Source organism: Orycteropus afer, unplaced genomic scaffold, assembly GCF_000298275.1.
Source record: "Orycteropus afer afer isolate SDZICR_OR568_19922 unplaced genomic scaffold, OryAfe1.0 scaffold01179, whole genome shotgun sequence".
Classification (NCBI taxonomy): domain Eukaryota; kingdom Metazoa; phylum Chordata; class Mammalia; order Tubulidentata; family Orycteropodidae; genus Orycteropus; species Orycteropus afer.
Window position 1 is genome coordinate 113,317 of NW_006922766.1, and position 6,813 is coordinate 120,129.

The following is a 6,813-nucleotide window of genomic DNA, read 5'->3' on the forward strand; positions in this document are numbered from 1 at the left end:
TCTTGGATTATTTGCTCAGTGTATAGATTGAATAAGTATGGGAAAAGGATACAACCCTGACACACTCCCTTCCTGATTTTAAACCATGCAGTGTCTCCTTGTTCCATTCGAACAACAGCCTCCTGGTCAAGGTACAGGTTCCTCCTGAGTATAATCAAGTGTTCAGGAATTCCCATTCTTCTCAATGTTATCCATAATTTGTCATGATCCACACAATCAAATGCCTTTGCATAGCCAATAAAGCACAAGTGAACATCTTTCTGGCATTCTTTGCCTTGAGTCAAGATCCATCTGACAGCAGCTATGATATCCCTTGTTTCACGTCCTCTTCTGAATCCAGTTTGCACCTCTGGACATTCTCTGTCAATATACTGCTCGAACTGTTTTTGAATTATTAACATTATTAAGATAATAATCTTAATATTAATTATTAAGATCAGTAAGATCTTACTTGCGTGCAACATTAATGATATTGTTCTATAATTTCCACATTCTGTGGGATCACCTTTCTTTGGAATGTGTACAAATATGGATCTCTTCCAGTCAGTTGGCGAGGCAGCTGTCTTCCAAATCTCTTGGCGTAACTGAGGGAGTGCCTCCAGTGTCCAGTGTGGCATCCGTTTGTTGAAATATCTCAATGGGTATTCTGTCAATTCCCGGAGCCTTGTTCTTTGCCAGTTCCTTCATTGCAGCTTCAACTTCCTCCTTTAGTACCATTGGTTCTAGATCATACGCCACCTCCTGAAATGGATGAAGATAGACCAGTTCTTTTTGGTACAGTAACTCTGTGTATTCCTTCCATCTTCTTTTGATGTTCCCTGCCTGCATCATTCACTGTTTTGCCCTTAGAATCTTTCAATATTGCAACTTGAGGCTTAATTTTTTTTCCTCAGTTCTTTCACCTTGAGAAATGCTGAGTCTGTTCTTCCCTTTTGGTTTTCTAACTCCAGGTATTTGCACATTTCATTATAGTAACTGGCTTTGTCTTCTCGAGCTGCTCTTTGAAATCTTCGGGTCAATTCTTTTATCTTGTCATTTCTTCCACTTGCTTTAGCTATTCTCTGCTCAAGGGCAAGTTTCAGAGTCTCTTCTGCCATCCATTTTGGTCTTCTCTTCTTTTGGTGTCTTTTTAGTGACCTCTTGCTTTCTTCATGGATAATGTTCTTGATATCCTCCCACAATTTATCTGGTTTCCGGTCACTGGTGTTCAATGCATCAAATCTATTCTTTAGATGGTCTCTAAATTCAGGAAGGATATATTCTAGATCATATTTTGGCTCTTATGGACTTGTTTTAGTTGTCTTTAACTTCAAGTTGAACTTGTATATGAGCAGTTGATGGTCTATTCTACAATCAGCTCCTGGCCTGGTTTTGGCTGAAAATATTGAGTTTTTCCATCACCTTTTGCCACAGATTTAGTCAATCTGATTCCTGTGTGCTCCATCTGGTGAAGTCCATGTGTACAGCCACCATTCGTGTTGTTGAAAAAATGTGTTTGCAATGAATAAGTCATTGGTCTTGCAAAATTCTACCATGTGAGTTACAGCAAAATTTCTGTCACCAAGGCCAAATTTTCCAACTACTGGTGATTCTTCTTTGTTTCCAACTTTTGCATTCCAGTCACCAGTGATAATTAGCACACCCTGACTGCATGTTCGGTCAATTTCAGACTGCAGAAGTTAATAAAAATCTTCAATTTCCTCATCTTGGCTTTGGTGGTTGGTGCATGAATTTTAATAATAGTCATATTAACAGGTCTTCCTTGTAGGCATATGGATATTATCCTATTACTAACAGCACTGTATTTTAGGATAGATCTTGAAACACCCTTTGTCATGATGAATGGCACTCCATTCTTCTTTAAACTGTTGTTCCCTGAATAGTAGATCATATAGTTGCCTGATTCAAAATGGCCTAAACAAGTCTATTTCAGCTCACCAATGCCTAGGATATCAATCTTTATGCATTCCATTTCATTTTTGAAAACTTCCAATTTTCCTCGATTCATACTTTGTACATTCCATGTTCTGATTATTAATGGATGTTTGCCGCTCTTTCTTCTCAATTTGAGTGGTGCCATGTCAGCAAATGGAAGTCTCAAAAGCTTTACGTTATCCATATGAGTAAGGCTCATTTTACTCTGATATTGCAGCTCTTGCTGAGTCCTAGTTTGAGAGCTTACTAAGATAAGTGACCCATCTTCTTTCTGTTTTGGGTTTCTGGACTATACATAAAGTTGCACAGTAATGTAGCAGACAGTGATTCTCTGCTATTCATAAGGTTTTCCCTGGCCAAGTCTTTGAGAAGTGGATGGCCTCCTCCTTCTTCCTAGTCTGTCTCAGTCTGCAAGCCAGGCTGATACCTGTGCACCAGGTGCATCCCACTGGGTTTGAAACACCAGTGGCATAGCCTTGAGACTCACAGCAACATGTCACCACAGTAGGACAAACCGACAAACAAGTTTGTCTCCCTTAGCTGTTGGAAACCCCTCCAACCACCCTTACCTGGATCCCTGAGGCTAACTCCTCGATCTGTTCCAGTCCCCTTTGCCTTTTCTCTCCTCTTCCTGCTTCCTGCCTCACTGCTTGTGGGGGGTGGCCTGGGCTCCCTCTCCTCACCTGGCTCCCTGTGGTTGAATCTTCGATCTCTTCCTATCCCCTTTGCCTTTTCTGTCCTCTCCCTGCCTTCCCGCCTCGCTCCTTGTGGGGCATGGCCTGGGTTCCCTCTCTTCACCTGGGTCCCTGTGGCTGACTCCTCAATCTGCTCTGGTCCCCTTTGCCTTTTTTGTCCTCTCTCTGCTTTTCTCCTGGCTGCCTGTTCTTAGGTCCCTGGAATCTGAATGAGAATGATATCACTTTAAAATCCAAAATAGCTGCCGCTTGTAAACATTCAAAATGGCTGCGCCCTTGGTCACTTTAAATATCCCAAATGGCTGCCAATTATAAACATTCAAAATGGTTGCACTCTCGGTCACTTTAAATATCCAAAATGGCCACCACTTGTAAACATTTGAAATGGCTATGCCCTCTGTCACTTTAAATATCCAAAATGGCTGGCACATGTAAGCAATAAAAATGGCTGCATCCTCTGGAAACAAGAAGGTCAGTGAAAAAACAAGAAAACTTGCAATATCTGGGGATAGGGCAATAAGAGAAAAAAGACAGAGAAGGAGAATAATGAAGAAAAAAAATAGGAAAAATGTTAAAAGAAAAACAAGGAACAGGGTCAACTATGAGAAAAAAGAAGAAGAAAAAATTGCAACTAGGAATAGGGAAAAGAAAAAAGCTGGAAACTAGGACCTGGGAGGGGGGGTATAAAGAATAATATTAAAAAGGACAAAAGTATTAATAATAGTAGTACTTTTAAAACAGACAAAAGCAACCAAACTAAAAACAAGAAAAAAGAAAGGGAGAGAGAGAGAGAAAAAAAGGAAAAATCAGAGGAGGGTAGGGCACCCAGGCTCCATCCAGCACACAGAGTGGGATGGAGTTCCTGCGGGCCCAGAAGATGGGAGGGAGTGGGGGATGGCCAAACCTCCATTCACCAAGCAGGTGTGGGGTATAAGAGTAACAAGGGGAGTGCCACACCTTTTCATTCATCCAGGTCCAGGTCCGGAGTGTCCTTGGGGTTACTTGGGTATCTTCTAGTTCTAATGTTATGATTCTATGCAGTGGTGTTCCGGGAAAGGTGCAGGGACCTGGGGTCACAGTCAACCATGGCTGGCCTACTTTATACCTACCACTAATTACACTCAACGTGAATGGACTAAGTGCACCAATCAAGAGAAAAAGAGTGACAGACTGGATAAGAAAAGAAGACCCATTGCTATACTATCTACAGGAGACTCATCTTAAAGACAAAGATAAAAAACAAATTAAAAGTTAAGGGGTGGAAAAAAATATATACCAAGCCAACAGTATCCAAAAAAGAGCAAGAGTAGCACTATTCATTTCTGATAAAACAGAATTTAAGGTGAAAAACATGAGACAAAGAAGGACATTATATGATGCCCAAAGGCCAGTTGACAATGAAGACATTACGATAATAAATATTTACGCACCCAATGAAAGTCCTCTAAAATATGTAAAGCAAATATTAACTGAATTAAAAAGGCCAAAAGACAATTCTAAAATAGTAGTAGGAGACTTTACTACACCACTTTGAAGGAGGGACAGATCAACAAGAAAAAAACTTAATAAAGATACGAAAGAACTCAACAACACAATCAACCAACTTGATTTCACAGACGTATACAGAACATTTCACCCAACAAAAGCCAAATTCACATTCTTCTCCAGTGCACATGGATCCTTCTCCAGAACAGATCATATGTCAGGACATAAAACAAGCCCCCCCAAATTCAAAAACATTGAAATACTATAAAGCATCTTCTTGGATGACAATGCTATAAAATTAGAAATTAATGATAGGAAGATCAAGGAGAAAACATCAAACGTGGAACTTGAACAATACACTAGTCAAAAATTACTGGGTAACAGAAGAAGTAAAAAGTGAAACAAAAATTTCCTATAAACAAATGAGAATGAAGATACATCACACTAAAACCTATAGGACACAGTAAAAGCAGTACTCAGAGGTGAGTTTATAGCAATAAATGCATGCATCAAAAAAGTGGAAATAAACAAAATCAACACTCTAACTCAACAATTTCAACAATTAGAAAAAGAACAACAAATGAACCCTACAGTATCTAGAAGTAAGTAAATAATGAAGATTAGAGCAGAAATAAATGAAACACAACACAAAACAAAACAAAAACAACAGAGAAAATCAACAACAAAAAAATCTGGTTCTTCAAAAAGATTAACAAAGTTGACAAACCACTGGCAAATCTGACAAAAGAAAAGAAAGAGAAGATTCAAATTACAAGATCAGTAAATGAAAAAGGTGTCATCAGAACAGAACCAACTGAAATAAAAAAGATATTGACAGAATATTAAGAAAAACTGTACTCCAATAGATTTGAGAACTTAGAAGAGATGGGAAAGTTTCTGGAATCACAAGACCTACCTAAACAACCTCACTCAGAGATAGAATATTTGAGCCGACCCATAACAAAAGAAGAAATTGAACAGGTCATAAAAAAAAAAAAAAAAAAAAAAAATCCCCACAAGGAAAAGTTCTGGCCCTGATGGCATCACTGGAGAATTTTACCAAACATTCAGGAAAGACTTGACACCTATACTACTCAAGCTATTCCAAAACATAGAATAAGATGAAATACTCCCAAACTCATTTTATGAAGCAACCATAACCCTAATACCAAAATCAGGGAAAGACACCACTAAAAAGGAAAACTACAAACCAATATCCCTCATGAACATAGATGCAACAATTTTTAACAAAATCCCAGCCAACAGAATCCAACAACATATCAAAATAATAACACATCCTGACCAAGTGGGATTCATACCTGGTATGCAAAGATGGTTCAATATCAGAAAAACAATATAATCTGCCACATAAGCAAAAGAAAATAAAATAAAAGAATCATATGATTATATCAATGGATGTAGAAAAGGCATTTAATAAAATCCAACATCCAATCCCGTTCAGAACTCTCAGCACTATAGAGTAAGAAGGGAAATTCCTCAACAAAATAAAGGGCATATATGCAAAGCAAATGGCCAATTTCAGAATTAATGGAGAAAGACTCAAGGCATTCCCTGTATGAACGGGAACCAGACAGGGATGCCCTCTATCATAGCTCCTATTTCATTGTATTGGAAGTCCTGGCTAGGGTAATAAGGCAAGAAAGAGAAATAAAAGTCACATAAATTGACAGAGAGTAAGTAAAACTATCTCTCTTTGCAGATGAAATGATCTTATACATAGAAATCCAAAGAGACTCAGCAGAAAAAAAATCTACTGGACCTAATAGAGAGGTTCAGCAAAGTGGCAGGATACAAGGTCAACATACAAAAATCAGTTGAATTCCTCTACACCAACAAAGGGACCTCTAAAAAAGAATTAAGGAAAAACGTATCATTTACAATAGCTACTAAAGAGATAAAATACCTAGGAGTAAATCTTACCAGGGACACAAAAGACCTATACAAGGAAAACTTCTACAGGAGATAACAACATAAATGGAAGAACCTGAATTGTTCATGGATAGGTAGACTGAATATTGTGAAAATGTCAATACTACTTAAAGCAATCTACACATTTAACACACTCCCGATCCAGACAGCAAAAAAATTTTTTAAGGACATGGAAAAACCAATTACTAACTTCATATGGAAAGGAAAGAGACCTTGGATAGGTAGAGCACTACTGAAAAAGAACAAAGTGGGAGGTCTCACACTCCTAGATCTTAAAACCTACTATACAGCCACAGTAGTCAAAACAGCATGGTATTGGTACAATGATAGACAGACAGACCAATGGAATAGAATAAAAAGTCCAGAAATAAACTATCTATGGACACCTGATCTTTGACAAAGGTCCAAAACCCATTAAATGGGGAACAGATAGCCTCTTTAACAAACAGTGCTGGCAAAACTGGATATCCACTTGCAGAAAAATGAAACAAGGCCCATACCTCACCCCATACACAAGAAAAAACTCAAGCTGGATCAAAGACTTACATGGAAAACCTAAAACTATAAAATTCATCAAGGATAAAATGGGCAAAACTAGGAGCCCTAATTTATGGCATAAATAAACTATCAAACATAATCCAGAATGCACAGGAGGTTGAAGAAAAGTTAGATGACTGGGACCTTTTAAAAATTAAATTCTTATGTGCATTGAAAGACCTCATCAAAAGCGTAAAAAGAGAACCTACAG